Source organism: Phlebotomus papatasi, chromosome 1 (genome assembly GCF_024763615.1).
Source record: "Phlebotomus papatasi isolate M1 chromosome 1, Ppap_2.1, whole genome shotgun sequence".
Lineage (NCBI taxonomy): Eukaryota > Metazoa > Arthropoda > Insecta > Diptera > Psychodidae > Phlebotomus > Phlebotomus papatasi.
Genome location: NC_077222.1, coordinates 44,671,185 through 44,693,260, shown reverse-complemented (window position 1 = coordinate 44,693,260; position 22,076 = coordinate 44,671,185). Strand labels below are relative to the sequence as shown.

Sequence of the window (22,076 nt, the reverse complement as noted above, 5' to 3'; positions counted from 1 at the left end):
TGTAAATAAATTAAACTAGAAATGGGAAAACTATTTATGCCATGCTGACTAAAGCGGTGATTATATTATATATCAAAATTGTTTTCATCAATATAATTTACATAAAATATTTTGTTTATATTTAGATCATCAATATAGATTGTATCATGTAAATTTATTTTGATTGTAATAAAAGAAATTATATTTTTTTATTTTTGTATGATTCCTCCTAAGTACAAACGCTGAGATATTCGGTGAGATTTATGGATATCTCAGATATCATTACCTAATAGTGGATCAAGTGTTGATTGGTTATGTGGTAAGGTTCATGGGGTTAGTTGTAGCTATTTGCGCTATTTAATCATTTATCATGTAGTAAAGAGAAGGCCTCTCAGATGTAATAGTGACCATATTGTCACCACGAATGTCTTTTCAATAACTACCCAATGGTTCTTGGACGGGAAAAATAGATTATAGAATGGAGAGAAGTAGTATAGTATGCAAACTGAGCGCGAATACAATACAAAAGGCACCACGTAAAGTAGCTATCGGTATGTGTTAAAGCACAATTTTTCATAATCTTCCCTTCCCTCTAATGTTCATTCCCCAATATATAAAATATCTACACACAGTATGTTCGCATTCGCTGCACTTGGGACTAGCTCCGAGAGTCTCTCAGCTCTGGCACGCTCATGGACAGGCAGAAATCGGAGATATGTTTAGTATCACATCACTGTTCGTAGTGTTAACATCGTGTCTAGAAAACGTGGAACTTTTGGACTACATGTTGATGGTGAACATTTATCGAAAGAGAAAGGGTTATTAATGAAATGTTTCACGAATTATCCTTTGAAAAAAAAACAAACTTTTTTAACATTTTTATTTCCTACTTCAAAAGTGGATAGGATAATGAAATAAAGGATTATAAATTAGTAATTGTGTTATGCAAGAACAGTTTCTTATTTATCTTTTAAAAGATTCTTTCCATGAAATTTCCTTTAAAGACAATTCCTTAGAAGACAATTAAGTGAAAGGTTGCTGGAAAGCGGTTCAATAGTGAACATATTTGTGAATGAGATTCAGTTGAGTACAGGGAATGAAATTTAACTTCCTATGAAGTTGCTTCATACTGTGCCGTGTAGTTGAAAATATCCAATTCCTTGTTTTAAACAGAAATAATTCCAGACATCAGTTAGTGGTTTTAGATGAAACTTTACACTCGGAACGTGTGATTTCTTCACTCAAGTGTTGTAACTTGGCAAATATACATTCATTTCTTCTCTTTTCTGCCCTCTTTTGCAGTTTTCACGTGTTTCAAAAAGACACAATTTATCTTGAAGTATTTTTAGAATAACAACTAAAATTTTCTAATCAACGCTGTTGGATTTTAATTTGATATTTAAATTACAGCTTAAAATAATGTTGACAGTTTTCACGTTTTAGTGAAAGATCTCAAAAATATCACACATGATTTTATGCCAGAACAGCAATTAATTAATTCTCCAAGAACCACATCTCTAAATACTTCTAATGTGTTAAAATTCGCTGTAAAAAAAATTAGAACAAGTGGTAATGCTGATAAATGGATTTCTCCGTAGTAGTGAAATACAGAGTCTGGTGTTGTTGAACTTTATTGAAGTGATTTAATGAAAAATTAATTTTCCGACAATACTGTCTACGGTATCACTGAGTATCGATTAAATTTCCAACACTTGTGCTACTTTTGAAGAATTTCGCTGATACCTAAATCAACAAGAGAGCAAAATAGAGTGATTTTTCCACTAGTGGAACTATGGATTTAAAGTGTTTTATAGAGTGAACTGTGAAGAGTTTACAAAGGACACGAGCTCTGTGGAGTATTTAGTGGCATATTTTGGAATATAATTCTACTATTTAAATCCTATATGGTGTGTTATTTTATGTTGTTGGAAAAAATAGTTCCTGCAAACTGGATTGGTTTACACTGCATCGTAACCGAATGTGACATTATAAAAAATAAATGGGTACAATGAGGCCAAATAAATACGATGTAAGTTTTTCTTTTCAATAAGTCTTCTTTAGAAATATATTAACACTTAATGTAAATGTTTGAAAATTTATCAAGTGTTCAATAAGCGTAATCTAATAAATATAGAATTATTAGAATTATTTGTACTTTGGATAAATTAAGTAAAAAATTCAAGTTACTATTCAGAAGCCACACTAGCGCAAACGCAAGTAGATGACCGTCGGTCGGCTGGATAATAAGAATATCTCTTGTGAAAAATATTTTATTCTATATCCAGACCAGATAGAATGAAAAATATCACTATACTTCTCTGAAGCTGGACAATAAGGCCGTCTTCAGACTAGAGGTTTAGCCCAGTTCCAGAAGGTTTCAAAATCTTAAAAACAACCAATTAATTTGGTTCTTTAGAATTCAATAGATTATTTGGGTTTTATATTACAATTCTAAGTCGAAATTTTATGAAAAATCTTTATTGATAGGAAGTTAGAGAAGTTAAGCCATATGGCTAAGCCTTAGGTCTGAAGCTCGTATAAGTCAAAATTTGTGCCAAATTTTAAACAGTGCAGCTTTGTTTTGATATAATTCATTAAATACTTTGCCAATATTTTTAATCAGCTCCATACAAATTTTACTCTGTTTTGTATTGATATTGTTTGAAAACAATAATATGAGAAGCATTTGTCACTGTTTTGTGCTCTACACTAGATATTCGTTCAATCTCAGATTATTAAATAATAATTCAATAATTGTCTGCCAATCAAATCAATGTGATTCACGGAGAGCGAAAAAAAGTGTTGTCTGCAAACAAGATATCAGCATGGGACAAAAATAAGTGTAAAGAGTGAATATTACGCCAATTACACCTAGTAAATTGTAACAATTAACTAGATTACTCGTTAACACGCGACACAACATTAATTAATTATGACATCACAAAATTACCTTGTATAAATAATCATGTAAATTTACGTACTGAGAAATAATTTTAAGTGCTTAGGTAAAGGGGTTGAAGTACCTTGACTATTCATTTATTTAATTACCTTTGTTCCTCCATCACTTCTATTTGCCCCTATACGGTACTAATTTGGCATTGTGTGCCTAAAAATTAATTGTACACTGAGAGAAAAGGAAATGTTATGTTCCTTCTAGGAGGGTTTTACGAGGGGTTCGATCATGGCGAACTGATTTCAATAATGAGATAAAAGCATTCCTTTAAAATGTTGAAAGTTCTACTGCGTAATTATAAAATTATAACAATTCTGCTGTATCGTCATTAAAATATTGTTCTTAATTTTATTGTGAGTGTTGAACTTGGTACGTAATCCCAAGAAGATTGTTTTTTATTAGTGTGTCGGTCAAAGCATGTGACATCCTAGGATGGAGGCAGAAATTTTTCCTGTCTCTACTCTGGAAAAACTGGACCAATGTTTTTCCAAAAAAGAGACAGGAAAATTTCTGCCTCCACCCGGGCATGAACCGGGAACCTTTTGCTGTCTAGGCTAATGTTCTAACCACTAAGCTATGGGGCCACATGCTCTGACCAATTTTGTTACCGACCTTTGCTAATTGTGAGACCAGATGAACGTAAGAATTTTGCCTGTCCTGGAAAAATTGGAGATTTTGTTTTACATGCTCTAACTGACACTATAATGAAATTGTTCTTAAAAAATCTCAAGAGTTGTAATAAAATATATAGTTTTCCTATTTTATTGGAATTTTACCAATGTGTTATCTCGCAATACTTTAATTACAAAATTGTTATGAGTTTTTAACACAGATTAAATCAGACATATCAAATATTTCTAATTCAATTTCCGAGCATCAAATCGCATTATCTAACACTTATAGTAGAGTTATCGGATATAGACACCAATAGATTTTCAAAATTTTACCAAGATAAGAAGGTCAAGGAGATGAACTCCCTCCGATTGCGTCAGGGGGTGCAATCCTTTCAGGACAGGAAAATACAAAATTGTTTGCCAAAGCTTTCGACGCTTCAACGCGTCTTCCTCAGTGGCTAAAAAGGCGAGAAATTTTATTTAGATTTTATTTAGAATTTAGTAAGACGCGTTGAAGCTTTGGTAAAGAATATTGTGTTTTCCTGTCCTGAAAGGATTGCACCCCCTGACGCATCCGGAGGGAGTTCATCTCCTTGACCCTTCTTATACGAATTGCCGTCAGTAATCTACCGAAAATTTACCAAGATATAATAATCCCTTATATATATATATATATATATATATATGTGTGTGTGCGTGTGTATGTGTAAACTTTGCAAAGACTCTTAACATATCATAAGGGACAGATACCAACGATCAACAGTGTTCCTCTGACCCTTAACATGTCGGTCCGTGATTATCATCCCTTCTACCTCGTATTCACATCTCAGAAAAGTAGAGATAAAAAGTGACCACCCATCCTTGCATGCAGAATGCTCGTATTCACGAGAAAATGCTCCTCGTGAATTATATTTTAGTGTATATATATGTATATATATATAGGTCTATAGCAGTTTATTATGGATTTATCCTGGTTGATATCTTATAAGAAAATCATTTATCATTGAGATATGGTAAACTTGTTGTACTCAATGAATCGGTAAAGTACTTGCAATTGATTTGTTTTATTTATATTGCTTAATTTAAATGGGCTTTAAATTAATCTTTAAAACTCAACTAAAATAGTGGGTCATTTCGTTGGGTGAAAATTCAAGACCATTCAAAAAAATCCTAATTTGAGCAACTTTAGTACAAATTGAACTCTATAGAATGGTTGATCTTTGACCTTCCATAATTCAAGATGATATTTTTTTTGTATATATATTTATGAAAGATATGAAATTTCCACCTGGGTTACCTTCAAAATATCCATAAACGGACGAAATTGTAGGAGTCAATTTTAAGAAAAAATAAAGAAAACATGTTTTTCTTTTAGGGATTGAAAGTTGATGGAGACGCTATTATTTCTCTCAAGACCTGAAGTAAAAATCTTTTACCACTCGGCCTCCAATTCGATAGAAAGCCTATATAAAATTACATAGAAATCAATATTTTAAATTTGAAATATAAATCAATTACCGGTCTTTTACCGTTTGAACCCGATGCAGTCGAGTTGAAAATTTCAAAACTTTTCAAGACCATTTAAACTCTAGAGCGCTGATGTTGAAAAAAGCTGGATTGAAAAAAGTATATTCAAAAAATCTCTATCCAATAAATATCCAAAAATGAGAAAGAAAAACGCTCGGTGTGTTTTCGAGGTTTATCAAAAAAAAAACATATTATATTCCAAAAAACGTATTTTTGTAGGAAAAGGGAGGTGTTGGAGAAAAGTGAAGGTCATGCCTATGATTTGTTTACATAATAAAGAATAATTATACCATTAAAACAAAAATATATTTTTTTTTATCCAGTTTTGTATGTTGCAATGATATCATCGCCTCCAAATTAGGGTGTATAGAATGCAACTTTTCTGGAGAGAGTCTCTGGAGAATGTTAATATTGACTTTTATTAATTTCACTGGAATTAGTGTATTCTCAACTTTTGAAACTAACGCTGTTTTTTAATATTTACAGTAAAATTGTGAATAAAAAGTTTGAAAAAATTATGCCGAGTGATATTCAGTTTTTTCATATTTTTTGCATTAATAACTTAATCAATTATAATTTTTTTATAATTATAAGTGTAACGTTACCTATCAAATCAATAACGATGGTTCTTTTTGAATTTACTTGCATAGACGCATAATGAATTAAAATGTTTTTAATTTTAATTCAAATAGAAACATGAAGGTAACAACAGAACATTGCCAGACAATGTCTAAAAGAATCGGAATGCTATCTCAATATTATAATGAAAATTTTGCGACGAAATTCAATTTCTTCTGATAAATTTGCAGATTCTCACATGTTTTGTATTGCCCAAATGATCATATCTCTATATGTATACATATATAGGTACATACTAATTTTGCATATAATTTGCGAAACGAGACTGATAACAAGTAAATAAATCGATAATCACTATGTGTATCGTATTTGTGTATAAATATAATGTATAATGCTGTTATTGTAGTATTTGTTTTTTTTTTACATATAGACATTCGTGGAGAGATGGGCTATCTTTTTTTATATTAGATATAAGGGACACGTTTCTACTGCGAGATAAGTCATATATTTTATCGTTTTTAAAGTGAGATGAATACGAATTTCACTGGTTTGTCATTTGAGGTGTCTGGATTTAGAATATCAATATTAGGAAAGCCTATATGAAAATAGTCATTGTCATTTCGAAAAATTACTTTAAAAAAGTCGCATTTTGGAACATTAAAAAAAAATTAAGGTGAGGCGGTCCATCCCAATTTTGACCAAATATATTTTTTTCAATCCATTTTGTTTTCACCACGTTCCGCCTTTTTACCCTCTTCCCATGCGTCTATCGCCGTTTTAGCGTTGATTCCAGCCTCCAGGACCAAACGATGGAAATAAAATATTTCTTAGCAGACTGATTATTTGATACACTATCACTGTTATGCAAAGCGCACAATCACTTTTGTTCTGTAAACATATTATTGACATTTTAGTGAGAGTGAATGAAATCTAAATTTAGTCATCTCGCTCTCTCTCATAGAAATTCAGAAAAACATGTTTACAAACAAAAGTTATTGCGCTCTGAACATTAGAATTGCTTTGGGAATAGGCCAGACAGAATTGAGAGAGGAAGAAAAACCACTTACGCGCCAAAGGCTGTATGGAAAAGTTTGTGTTTTTAACATAAAAAAACTACAAAAAAAAGAAGTATAATTACTAGTTACTTTAGTACCATATTATTAAATTAATTTAAAAAAAAATAAAAACAAACACTTTTAAATTTTATTTTAATAATTTGGGAGAGAAGCTCGGATTTAGACAATAATACTATTTCATTAATTTTATTTGAAGTTTTTTTTTTATTATAAAACATTTATTGTTTTTTGGAAAATGTGGCTCAACTATATCAATAACACTTTCACTGAGTATTTGCAGTCAGTTTTACCGGAGATTTGAAAAAATGTAATTTCTGCAGATTGGCTTATAAAGATTGTGAAGAACGTTGACCAAAATTCACATCGGAAGTATTGTCCAAACCATTCTGCCGTGTCTGTCCAAAGCTTCTAAATACACGTATTTTTAATGATAAATAATTGGAAAAAATAAAATGGAAAAATAAAAGTAAAACATAATATAAATGGCTATTTTTTTGGAAACTCAAAAATTTTCTCACACAATTTTAAATGTAGAAAGCTGTAATTTGGGATTTTCATTAGAATATTGGAAAGCATAAGCATAAATTGACTAAACAAGGTGGTAATTCCGCTGAAGGTTAAGCGGTCCATGTCTCCCGCTGCCCATCTCTCCTCGAATTGCTATATTAGGTGAGATTCTTAACAATCTCACCTACTATAATCCTAACAAAATTTCATGTCATCCGATCGACCTCAAACTTGGCCAAAATGTGTTTCGCCACTTCCTGATCACGAATATATATGTGGCTATTTTACGTTCCCGGCCGGCCGGCCGGCCGCTCTTTGGAGCTTAATAGCTCCTAAACTAAAAAAGATATCGACTTGCGGTTTTCGGCAAAGGTTATATATCGGGTGAAAATTGCAACTTGGTGTATTGACCCCCCACCCCCCACCCCTCCTTCCGCCATTTTGAAGACCCCCCTTTTTTGTTTTCTCAATAGCTCAGCCCCTATAGCATCGAGCGGGCTCAAATTTTAGTATGTTATAGCTGGGCCTTAGGGCTTTCCATCAATACCAAACTTAAGGTCCCCCGACCCCCCTGACCCGAGCTATAAGGGTCCAAAAAAAATTTCTTAAAATGGCCATAACTCCTGTTCTAATTATCAGAATTTAAAAAGTGAGGGCTTTTTGGAAAGCTCTCGTGAAATGCCACTTCCCCTTCTAACATCGCAAGTTCATAAAACCACCGCTAGGGGCGCTATTATTAAAAAGAAAATTTTTAAATCTTATAAGTTAAATAACTCAAAAATTCCATTGTGCATCGGGCTGAAATTTTAGTATGTTGTAGCCGTTGATTATACCTATCAAACAAAAAAAACCTTAAGTCGATCCATAACCCCTGACCCGAGCTATAAGTGGTCAAAGTTCGAACATTGACCGGCCTCTATCTCCGGTTCTAACTAACATAGCGACCTAAATTTTACCTTTTTGGTTTCGTCTCGATGAGCACTTTCAGATGGAAGTTCAAAAAGTCACCACAGGTGGCGCTGTGATAGCGTCAAAATTCATCGAAATTCAAAGTCACTTTTCTCAAAAACGGCATTGTGCAAGTTAATAAAATTTTAGTATGTTGTAGTCCAGTCTAGGACGTTTCCAAAATGGTGCGTATGCGCGCTGTGGTTAAAACAGAACCGGAGATATGAGGGGTCAAAGTTCACAAAATTCAAAAAATCATATCTCCGGTTCTATGTGACCGATTTTGATGAATGAGGGCTTAAACGAAAGATCTCACCAAATACTACAACTTTCTAAAATATTTGAACTTCGTGGGACCAACACCAGGGGCGCCACAGTCGAAAAACCAATTTCAATATCACATAACCTCAATTATTTCGACTGTCGCTGAACCGATTTTGACGATTACTTCAACATAATTGTAGAGGACATTTGTCTCTACATTTCGTCCATACATCATTTTCCGCTCAGACTACGCTATCACTCCGATTTTGCCGTTTAAGTGTGAAAAATTGATTTTTCCCATAATAACGCTTTGAAATCACTCAGATGCCAATTTGACTGCCTCTACTCCACCAAGACACTTAAAATAGGGTTTTAAATGAAGAGTCTCACAAAATACAACAATTCTTTGATATAGTTGAAGTTCAACAAATGACTACTTGGGGCACTCTGGATGAAAAAACAAGTTAAGAAACAAAAAACCTCGATTATCTTGGCTCTGAGTAATCGATGAGATCATGTTCTATAGGAAAATTATAGAGTACATTCTGGTCTACATTTCACCCATATATCACTTTTGTGCCAGTTCATCCCAATCCTTGATATTTTGGTTTAAATACAAAATTTGTATAATTTCACGAATTTGATTCAAGATAACTGAATGGCGACTCACAATTTCAGCTTTAAATCGAATTTGCATGCACTCCGAGTTAGCTCACGTTAAGAATCTCACCTACATAAGCCGGTTAGGATTATCTGTCCCTTTTTTAGCGCTTTTCCTGTATGGACTACTTTTTATTTTATATATTAGGTGTGTTTTATATTTTATATATTTATGTTTTTTCTTTTGTTTATTCTTTTTATATATAATTATTTTTCATAACTAGGTTATTAAAGAAGCAAAATTTCAAAATTGTTTCAAACATAATGAGGAAGTGCCCATGCTTTGCACTGTCCTAAACTTCATAATGACTAAATTTTTCCTATGTTTTTCAATACATATGACTCATCACACCCATTTAAAATCTAGGGAAAAGTGCCTAGTTTTGAAAATAAATTTCAGAGTCACATTTATTCAGAAGCGTAGAAAAAAATTTAGTCAATTTGAAGCTTGGGACGTGCAAAACATGGGCACTTTCCCCTATAGTTTTCAATAAATTATAATTATATATAATAATCTTCTTTTGTATATTAATTTTGTGATAAACTGATATTTACAAAATGTCTGTATTTAGGAAGGTTAGAATAAATTGGATCTAACGAATACGAATTCTTATTTAGTGGGTAGTGTGAGACTAGAATCTCAGCTAAAATAATAAGGATCTAGGTCACCAATAATAGAAAGATAAAAGCTTTTTAAAGTAATTTTTATGAAGTCTAATTTTAGAAAATATAAGGTTAAAATATTTTATGAAAATTTTCATTTTTAATTTATGCTTTGCGATTTGTTTAATGCTAAAGCTTTTTCAAACATGTTGAAAATGTTACAAAAGTGTTCGTACGTCCATTCTTTATTGAAAGTACACAAATTTTTAATAATAGAGTACATCCTTGATATTCATCACCCGGTTCGAAAAATATCAGAAATGAAATGAAAATTTGGGTCATTGCAATTTTATATACTACCTTCATATGTATATCGTTGAAAATCTTTGAATATCGGGGAAATGAAAAGAAATCGAAGAAGTAATTTTTTATCAGTGGTTTTAGATATTTTACATATAATAATATAATTTTACAATCTTAGTCAAGCTCACACTTAAAGTTGCATATTTGTTAAACAGTTTGAATAAGCGATTCTGGATATCTAAATTGTCGTCTCTGGATCGATAAAAAAGAACATCAGTAAATAATAATAAATCAGCATTTGAGTTCTTATTCAAATTAATTTTATAGGATATTTATAATGTTATGTTTTGTTAAGGTATGTTACAATCATACTTTATTTATAAAACGTTTCTGTTGCAGATATGTTTTAATTATTACATGACACTTTTCACACTTTACTTACCGAAAGATAGTTAAAGCATGTTAAATATTGTGCCATTGTATCTAATGTTGACTTAATTCCTCTTGGGTGGAATATTGTTTGAAATATTTGCAAGTTTTGTGTTATCGATGTGTGTTGGACAGTAAATTGATAAGCCGCGTTAACAAGGGACAGACGATTCACAGTGGGAATTGCACATAAGCAATTATTCCTCACTAGTACATTGAATACCTCGTGCAAAACACGCGATGAATAGCTCTATATTAGGCAGTAAACAATAAATAGTCTCAATGGAATGTTGACCAAGAAGCTTTCAAGTAGCTAATCCCGTGTTCATTAAGTAAAATATATATTCCAAAGAAGTATATATGTACAAAATAATACTTTTGATTTACTTAAATACACAATTGAAATGTTCTTAAACCCCAAAGAATGTTTATAAATTAAAAAATCGAGATACGGAAACAAATTTCAAGAACTTATAAGACTATTAAGTGACAATGTAACTAAAACATTTACCAACTGCTGCTGATAGAGAAAATATTTGCTCAAAGCTTTGCAAAAAATCACTTCGGTATTATCGGTTCACACTAACACGATGCAATAGGATAACATCATGTAATTTTAAAGCTAAATTGGTGTTAAGTTCCAATAACACTTTTATTATGTTTTTAAAAAAAATGGGTTAATTTAGATTCTGGTACCAATTTGATATGGAATTATTAGTTTATATGTTTATGAGCTACACTATTTCAAAATATTCTATTTTTCGATAATAATGGAACTACAGTAATGTCTCTTAAATATAAATCTCTCAAATTTGAAATGAAAAAGAGTTGAATAAATTCGTGTTAAGGATGATGGAAATCATTTTTATTTGCTGCTTTCTGTATATTTACACACATTATAATCGTATAAATTGAAAAGGAAGTGCATAACTACGAAGATTTGTGCGAAAGTACGCGAATTTTATGCATAGCATAATTTAATCTAATTGTCTCTACGCACTGGAGAAATTTATGTCCATATTGAATTATTTTTCATACATAAATGTACGGAATGTGCTTGAATGTGGACATAAATTTCTCTAGTGTGTAGAGGCCATAACATAAATTCTGTTAGTTTTGAAAATAGTAATCGAATTTGGGAGGTGAGAAATGTCATTAAACCCCCAAAGCGTTCCAATTTAGAAGATTCTACTGTATATGGTTGCCTGAAAGGTTATGTCACGCTGTATGTTCCTTCGCCCGTTTGTCTATTCGTCGGTTCATCTTTATTTCTCTCTGGCTACTGCCGTAGCTTGAAGTCTTGGAACCCGCAGGTCCTAAGTCTCTATCTCTAATCATTTGGCTGTAGGCGTGGTAACGGCCGGACGGACGGACAAACAAGGTTATGTCGATATATGTATATAACTGAAATCGAGGGATTCGATTGCTCCTTGGAAATTACAAGGGCCTAACTCATTTTCAGCCATTTTTCAGGAGACAGCATAAAAGATACAACTTTGTGTAAATCATTATCTCAATTCAGTGACTGAACAAAAACAATATATTTCATTTCTATTTGTATGAGCATTAATAAGCATTGAAACATTATTTCTAAGTGCAAAAAAGTGAGTTGGACCTTATAATTTCCAAGGAGCGATATATACTGCTATATTTCTCTGAAGTTCAAGCATTCATTTATAGTTTCATTTATAGTTATGCTTTGAAAGTTTTTTAGACGCGTCCCTTTCATATATCAAAATAGCCTTGAATCTTTTAATATTTGTTCTTGAAGGATTAAAGATTAAAGATTTACAGCTCTACAAAGGCATAAAGTGTTTTCCACAACTGATCGAGGCAAGTATGCACTCATATGAAAAATATAGGAATTCCTGATAAGACTGAAATGGTTTAAAACAGTTAAGAACTGGTTAAATTATCTATAAATAATTTTTATTTAACAATACGTGACTTTGACAAATTTTTGAAGTGGGCTATGATTCGTTTTAAATTTTAAAGTGGTCTTAAACCGGTACACATTATTATCGAGATATAATTTGTTACAATTCAATCATATTGTCGTATATTCCGTGATGGAAGAATGTACTGATTGTATCAAGAATTTGTCTAATTCGCAAAGCTGATAAGCATTGCCATCTGTTTTAGCTGTAATTTTTTACTGCTCGAACTCCACGGAGTATATATAATCCCCCGATTTTTTCAGCCCCCTCCCCAAAATTTCCACCTTCTACCCCCCGGAGGCCACTTTCTCAACATATATTCGCGTTTCAGAGGATTTCTGAGAAATGTAGTAACGCTGTTTGTCCGTCTGTCTGTCGGTCCATCTGACTGTCACCAGCTCTAGAGGCCAAACGGTTAGAGACAGCGACTCGGGACCCAAGAAGGACCCCCCTTTACGTCGATCCTGGGACCATTACCATGCTCCTCATATTCCCCACCCCTCCTCTTCCCTTCCAAAACCATGTTTGTTTTCATGGGATTTATGGAAAACGCGTCGTGCGATTTTTTTTCAGTTTTTGATATATTTTAGAGATTACACAGCCGGAGAATTCACCATGTGTGAAAATATCGATTTAATAACGGTTTTTCAAGGTCAAAGGTTGAAAAAGGCTCTAGAGAGCGCATTTATCAAGCGAATGGGGTCATGTTTGAGCTCTTTGGAAAGGTCTTGGAATTTCCGATAAAACTGAACTGGTTCCAATTGGCTTTGAACCGATAATGAACGGGTTCATAACCGATAACTAATTTTTATTCTAAATTCAATTATATAGTCATAAGTTAATTTGAGCAATGTTTTGAATGATTTATAAATCCGTTATAATAGGTTGTGAACCAATAATGAACCGGTTATGAACCGATAAGTATTTTTGTCTGAAAATAAATTTTATTACACTTAAAATTATTTTGTGAGATCTTTCGAGTGCTTTACAATCAATTTAAATCGCTTAAGAACCGCTAAAGGGTAAATGATGCGAAAGTGCTTTTGAGGGAGAGCATCTATACGACACGAGTTCGAACACTTCGCAAAGCCTGGGGCGCTTCGTCACCCCTTTAGTTATGTAATAGAAGGATTTTTGTTTTAGTGGATAATGTTATATATGTGTGTGTTTAAATTAACCAAATTTTAAATTCTGTGATCTAAGAGACTGATTTGATAACTGCGAAATAGAAGAAGTTAATTTTTGCATAAGCTTTTTGAATTCCTTGCTAGTTTGTTAGCTCCATGGAATATAAAATGTGTAATTTGGATATTTTGCATTTGTAGACGTGATATTGGTAAATTTTTTTGTGAATTTTGGAAAAAGTATTTAAAATTCTCTGTCAATCTGGGATTAATGGGGATTTAATGGAGCCACAGAAAGAATCGTGGTATATGAGAAGATTTCTGGTCAAAAAATGACGCCACTTGAAATTAGAATTGCCGTGCATGTTAAGAATATAACAAATATGATGATTGGACACCTTGGGTGTCAATAAAATATGTGATATTGAATTCTTCATTCATCGACATTTTTCAAGTTGCAATAGAAACGGTTTTCATGAGTTTTAATTGCTTAAGGGATATTTTCCCCCATTCAAGATTTTCCCTTTTCATTTTTTATTTGAATAGAACCATTAAGCTATATTGGTGTGAAAAAGTCCAGTAATAAATAACATTTTTACTCAAACTTTCTAATGGTAAGAACTGAAAGTCACAGTATAATGGATTAATGAAAACAGCCCAATTAAAACTTTAAGAATTCATGTCATGCCCATGACTTATTGGCACCCTCAGGACCACTTGGGATATGAAATTTGAGCAACTCTTTTCATAGGAAAAAATAGATATTGCACGTCATATTATTAGATACTACATGGCTTCTAGCTATGCCAAAGACTAAGATCAAAAACTGTAATGTCAGAGTATTTTTAATTCTTCATTTTTTCCATAATTTTTAACGTCTCGAACTTACTATAATATACTACTATAATATCTCAGAATATGTATAAAAGGACTTGCACTATCTATCTGAGAAAAGGAGTTAAGGGTGGTATAAGTCATAGCTTATCTTTGGGTGTTAATCGCTGACTTGAGATTTTTATCCGTCACAGTATGGATATTTTCCGAATGTGAAGTTTGAAGTGAGATGAAACACACCCAGAGTGGTTGCTGTAAATAAATACTATTTCTAAGCGGACAATTGTCAATAAAACACAAGGCGAAATATATATTTATTCATATTTTACTTAATGTGAGATGCATGAACAAGAGATTTAATATGGTGGTATATCGATTTCCTAGATTTTAATCATCATTCATTCACAGTGTGAGTTCGTCTCTCTTGGAACAGTCTGTTGTCGAGATCGTATTAAGATAATGTGGAAGCCCCCGGAGAATTACAAAGGCAAATAGTTCGGATGGTGGACGAAAAACAAGGAAAAAAAGATTAAAACCAAAAAGAATTACTCCGTGTTTAATCGCAATTACAGCTGCCTCTGGTGGCTTACACCGAGCTTATCGCCTTTTCATATCATCACAGATCTTAAATATACATGATGCGAATAAAAGAGTCAATTGCACCTTTAATTCCTCTCAGACGCACATGATTTATGCTCGATGATAGAAGATGTACAACATATTTATGGTCATGTGAGCAAATCTCACAGTAATCTGCTCTAAGTAATGCTTTTTATTGAACATACCTAACATGCAATACCCCGTGATGAATATGCAAAACAATGGATCGAGGTATAAATAAAAGCTTGGCGCTTTTGAGAGCAACAAATATGAGATCGGCGAATGAGACAAGAAGGAATTTGCTCCTGCTTCTGTTCTCTATTCGATAATTTGTACGTCTGTCATGACTAACGCCGAGTACAATATTATACATTTAAAACAAATTCGTGATCAACTTATTATCCTATTTAGATAATATTTATCGGGTGTTTCAAGTGGCTTGAGAATTTACACAATAATATCAGGGAAATAGTTTTTAGTCAGTATTGTTATATTGAGACTATGAGGTAACTTGTAACTAAGATTTGTTTTTACATTATACTGAATCATCAATAGTTTTGTGACTGTAACAGCAAGTGGTAATAAATATTAACAAAAAATTGAGAGTAAAATTTTAAGTAAAATAAAATATTTAATTTATATTTTATTGTACTTTAGACGCGGGTGATTTTGCACTGCCGCTTTTCATCCTGCTTCAATTCTAGTACTTAGGGATGTTCTTAAGACCATCCTTAAGAGCCAAAATAATAAAAAAAAAATTACGAAAATTAGGGATGCAAAGTCTCCCCTGGGAGTGCAAAATCACCCGCATCTACGGAAACTTAATTTATTATATTACAAAATATATTCAAAGCTGATGATGATTTACTTATCTCCTCTTCCGCAGGTTACCACAGTTTACCGTCTATGCGAAGATTTTGTGCCTCCTGATGGTAAGTAATAGATTAAAAGAAATGTACAATTAACAACAATTTTGCAGCTTCCACATCGAAGATCTTCATTCATCATTCAAGACGAAATAATTAACATAAATTATCCACAATGACACTTAGGCATACACAAGACTTTAATACATTTTATAGCTAACTCGATGAACTTTATGACACATATTATGTGGAATGTCAATTAATTTAACACTTCATTCAATCATTGCCTCTATTTCTTTATTATGCATTTTACCTCTGTTTATCGACTTTGACGATACGCAATGTCTCTGGAATTTATATTGTTTATTATATCAATAACATTATCATTAAAAAGTCTTTAAAGCAATTTGATTTCTCCAAATGCTATCGAGATGAGTGTGTGATAATCATATAAAAAACAATATAATTGTTTTCTATATAGAACATTACATTATAAAATGTATACACAACTTGATTCTTTGTCAAATCTGGTTAAAAAACAGCAGTGGAAATTTACGCATAGAATTTCGTCCAAGGCTACACTTTGTACATTTAAATGATCTTCACCCTCCATGAGGAGGATCGATATTGAACATTCTCAATTGATTCACATTTTACTGGAAATTTCTGACTATTGAAAATTATTGTCAATTTCATTATCAAGGATAATTCTAGAATGTTACATAATAATTTGAGGTCAAACTTAATAAGATTAACGTTTTTCTGGTCATTTGAGAATTTAAGAAGCAATTATCACCTCATCATAATTAATTGGTAAAACAGGTAAAACCTTAACATTTTCTGTACCTTTCTATCGTAAAAACTTGGCACTATTTATTTGAAATTAAATATAAGCAGTAAGCTGACACCTGTTGCATACAAAGTTATTAAAAAAAGGATGACAAAGCGTTCCGTGTTTTACGAAGTGCTCGATCTAATGACTTATATACTCAAAAGTAGTCTATCATCACATGCTGCTACCTGGTTCAGAACTGAATCATAAATCAGTCATAAGCTCGACCAAAATAACACAAATGTGTTTCAAAGAAAAACATAATGTTTGTGGAATTTCTTTTTTACTTTACCATATCAAAATCGATTGAAATGATTTATAAATTACTCAAAATATCTCCGGTAAACAAAATAACGGTTCATAACTGACACAGAACTGATTAGAACTAGGGTAAGTGTACCAAATTTCGGCATAGTTGCATGCAAGCGCCAAAATCACAAGTTCAAAATGTAATATTTTTCATATAAATTGATTTTTTTGTTGATTTGTCTTAAGGAGTGTTACTTGGAACCTTGTAGACAGTTTGTCGTCTTCATTTTCTCCAAAATCATTTTAAATCCATTTTAAAATTAATAAGAATGTAAACAGCTTTGGTGGCCTATTTCGGCCACCTTCATTCTTATAGTTCCTTGGCCCTTCCGGAATCGTTCCAAAGTATTTTTAACATCTTCTCGTTTATCGAAGTTACATTTTTGTTATTTTATTGCATAGTATAATGTCTATAATATGCAAAAACTAAAAATTCATGGAAATTTGAGGACACTTACCCTAATTGAGACACAAATATGATCCTAATCGGCGGAGAAATAAACTCTCTAGAAACACTTTTATCAGATAGGTTGACAAGTAGCATGATATTCTTTCTTGAAAATCGTCTCAAATCGAAGTTTTGTTAACCTTTTAAGGACAATTGGAATATCGATGTCCCATAAAGAAAATAATTTTTCCTGACTACCTAAGGTTTTATTTCTTTTTTATTTTTTTTAATTTTTTCTTATGTTTGTACGTCTCGGATAATTTTTGGAAGTCCCCACGTCCCCAGCTTAAAATGACGAATTTTTAAATTTTATTGAAAATTCATTTTAATTATATTTATACTTCCAATTTTTTTTTAAACAAAACCGTTTTGGAAAAAGAAACTAAAATACTCCAACATAATATTTTTCATTTGTGTGGAAATTGTCAATCATTGGTATCGTCAGAAAAATTACTTAAATTTTTGGACTATTTTTGTCATTAGCGTTCATAGAGACAAAAAATACAGCGAATCAGACTCTGTTGGACTTTCCAAGGTTACATGTAAGAGTTATCATTGATTATGTTTACCAATTTCATTTTTATTGCTGATTTTCCGTCAGCGAAAACTGTCTCGTCGTTAGAGGGTTAATTATATATGGTCTCTATAAAGTTCAAGCAGTAAAATAATACAAAGAAATTTCCAATTTAATGTAATGTATTAATCTTTTTTTTTAAATATTAATTTGATTGAGAAAAACGAAAAATGTTTATTACGGCAATGTAAAAAATGTATTATTTTATAGTTATACGCAACTCATCTTACTTAAATTTATTGCGCAGCGTATGTGCAATTAGACATAGATATAAGGGGTTATAATTTGTCCTATATGGTAAAACAAAATAACTTAATAACAATTGTTCGAGAACTAAAATTCGGAAAGCATTGATGTACATCGAGTCTGTCTAGATGGATAAAATTTTATTGTAGATTATAAGTATCTTTTCTCAGTGTCTTGGCACTACTGGCGATATCCAGCTTCGTATGATTTCTTTTATTAACCTCTCCCTCATCACATTTAGCACTTCAAAATGCAATTTAATACACCTTTCATAGACTTCAATTGCAAACTTTTATTTTATGGTATTATTGAACACATTGGCAATATAAGTATTATATTTTCGCACCATCATATCACTTTTTGCAAGAACGATTTTTATTATCGATTCAATTAACACAACATTAAAGTTTATTGCTCTATTTTTTATCGCAATTTTACAAAGATGAGAATTTTGGCTTTTGCTACATCAATAAAAAACAAACACCGATATTTCCCCACATTTAATTCTTAGCTTTCCTAGGAAATATACAATACACACATATGTAGTTCATTCTGATGGTTGATATACTGAAGAGATTAATAAATGTTTTGTCACTTTCGTTACATTTAAAGTTAGCTATATAGAGGAAAAAGAGTAATTTTCGTATTGTTTTAAAGTCACAAGTTTTTTGACGTTAATTATTTATAGGGTTACGCGGGTCCGAATTTTTTGAAACCAATTTGAAAAACTATCCTTGCGGTAGTCGTAACATAAGACATCTGAAATCAAAAATTCGAATTTTTGTAAATGGTACGCGAGTAAGAATGATATTTGAAAAAAAAATGAAACTGGTATAAAGTATTAAGTGGCACAATAGGCAAGACCGTTGGATCTTAGGCGGACGAGATCTATGATCTGACTTGACTCGCAAGGTTGTGAGTTCGAGTCCCGCCCGGTGCAAGCAACCGAATGCCAGAAAAAGATATTTTCAATGTGGTAAAATTTAATAAAGCATCCACATTGCGGGGAAGGCGCTCCTGAGCGATCTACGATCAGCAGATTCTTCCAACACGAGATATACGACAACATAATTGAATTGTAACAAATATATCTCGATACGATTAGTAATCTCGATAGACTTTTAAGTTTGAGAAAATTTTCTGACTTCATGAACTACTCGTTTAATAACTATAGTAAGCAGGAATTTGTCACTGTAATGCTGTGAATTTGTCAGTAGTTACGATCAATATTTCCCATTTCACAGAAATAATATTTTATTGAATATCCCATTAAATTTACTATAATTTTTAATTTGAATATTTGTATTGCAGGTGGTGATGGGAGCATTATGTACAACTTTAGACACAACCTTGATATCGGGATGCTCAGGCAAAGCCGTACAAATGGACAGTGCCGGACGTGTTTTTGCTTCCGACCAGCGCCGTAAGTGTATTAATTACCTTTCGGATTGCCATTTGTGTAGTCATATTAATGTTTATTCGCGAAGCTCAAGGCAATATGCTCTTAACACTATCATTAATCCTTCCACAATGTAAAGTACTCTTTTGCTGTATTCATATAATATACAAGGAGAATGAAGTGGAATATTTTCAAGGAGGAATTTCACTTTTTCTCATTCTCACTTGAGAAGACTTTCTTGAAAAATAATGTTTAAAAATCATTATTTTGTGTAGTTCGGAGTTTAGTTTATTTTGAGTAAACATAACTAGTTCGTTGGTCAGAAACTTATAGACTGGTATGTTTAAACAGTGAGACAAACCGTGACAGATTTGTATACTTAGTACCAAACATAATATTGAAGCTATGTAAAATTTCGGTAAGGGTGTTAAAAAAAATTGTAATTCCGTTCCCTGGTGTTTTTCTATCCAATCAACTTATTTTTTTTTCGGTTCTTTTGATAAGCTTTATTTTTCTAGGATATCACTAATTTATGTCTTTACCCGTTTACAGGTTTGGCTAATCTTAAATTTATACATAATTACACATTTATTGATTCATTTAATTAATGAATTTGTTTTGTAAGTACATAATTGTTTTAGCATGGGAAAAAATCTTACCTGACTTTACTAGATTGATGTAAAATATGCCGTTTCATTATGAATAATCACATAAAGTAGCTCTAGGCAAGGTTTAGGGTCATTCAGATTCAATTTTATTTATATGGGTTCAGTAGATTTTAGCCAATTTTACAATACCCCACATCGAGAGTCTGACATTCTCGAGTTGCATTTCATCTTATTATTTGTATTGTATACGTTAATTGGAACTGGAGATTAAGTGATACTTTCGTATCATTTAGTGTAATTCTTTCCACGAACTGTAATAATTCATTCTCACAAATTCCACATTTCGGGGAAAAGAAGAATGAAGAGAATTTATAATCAATTATAGGGCTAAATGAGGGTGGTCCTTTTTTGCCTGCAGAACAACAAATCAGAAAAACTCTTGACAAGATATGATTATTTTTTGTAAAACTAATATTCTTAAAAAAAAATTAACATATAAAGCACAGTTTGTTTATTTCTGATTTTCTCTTAAAAGTTGTCACGTTTCATTTCTGCTTTTTTTCTTAATTTTTGGTGAATTGGCTTGCATTTTTGTTTTGGCTCCTCGTATTTTTTAAGATTTCGTGCAAAGAAAGAGAATGGGTGAAAAAAGACAATCTCGATGGTTCTTGCTAATACTTTAGCCGCCTTCTAATTAAAATGTTCATAAAGACGTTAGCAGACATCCCCAAAGAAAAAAAAAAACACACACATCTAAAATATAAGGCTTTTATTCCTTTTAAAATCACACAAATTGGAACAGTTTTAGATCTAATTATTTTTCCAGCCACTCAAACAAAAATGTTCCATTGATTCTTTAAGATCTGTGCTTACAGTATATATACAACCTGTGGCAAGTATTATGTATATTAAAATATTGTCAACAATATAAAAATTTGATTCCCTATTCAATATAATTCAATTTTTTAACAAAGAATTTGGTAAAAAAAATGAGTAAGGTACTTTTAAACAAGTTCAATGTAGTGGAAAGATAAGAAAAATATACCCATACCCTCCTTATTTTCATCACCCTTATAAAATTCAATTGATTTTATTTTGTGTTGAAAGGGGAGCAGCATACATTCGTTCATCGCTGTATTAGGTGAGATTCCGAATATTCTTCTAAAAATTTCGAGTCATTCTGATTCTCCCTGATTGAATATGAATAAATTCTGAGGATATAAATAGAAAAGTGATGATAATTTCCTCTCAACCTGTATCTTTACTCTGCAATTTTAAAGACTCCATTTTTGTTATCATCATGGCTCCACCTTTAATGCCATTTGTCTCAAGAAGTATGTTACTTGTAGGCCTAAGATTTTTCGATAAAAAATAACATGATCCACTCACTCGAGAGTTTCGAGCCAAAGGAAGTCGTTCGATTCTATTTGACGGATCTTGATAAACATCTTCTAAAGTATTGGCGGTTGTGAAAAACTTTATAAGAAAATTAAAATAAAACTATAATTCTAGCATTGGCACGTCTCTATTTGCGTTATACTTTTAATGTGTCTGCTACAGGGTTAAAAAGAGTTAATCGAAAAAAAATTTATACATATATCGTCTCCTCAAAATGAAACTGTCCTAAGTGCATTTAATTTGTATTAGCATTTGTTGCTAATGACGCATCATGAAGCGTCGTTTGCTACGATTACAGATACAAAGAAAATGCAGTTAGAACAGTTTCATTTTGAGGAGACGATATGTATATTTCGGGTCGAGATTTTCCACACGATAGCGAAATAGGGCTCGGCTGGTGGATTCCCTTCCCGTTTTCGCGGGAAATTCATATTTCTCGCCTATCGCTCCAAGCAAGGC

General features: G+C 32.0%; 1 long non-coding RNA gene across 1 annotated transcript; it reads left to right on the top strand.

Annotated features, from left to right (window-relative positions):
* The first annotated feature begins 627 nt into the window (after positions 1-627).
* LOC129798436 (uncharacterized) lies at positions 628-20,963 on the top strand. Its single transcript, XR_008751420.1, has 3 exons — positions 628-2,008; positions 15,824-15,869; positions 19,524-20,963. It is a non-coding gene; the product is annotated as an uncharacterized LOC129798436 (long non-coding RNA).
* Positions 20,964-22,076: the final 1,113 nt, after the last annotated feature.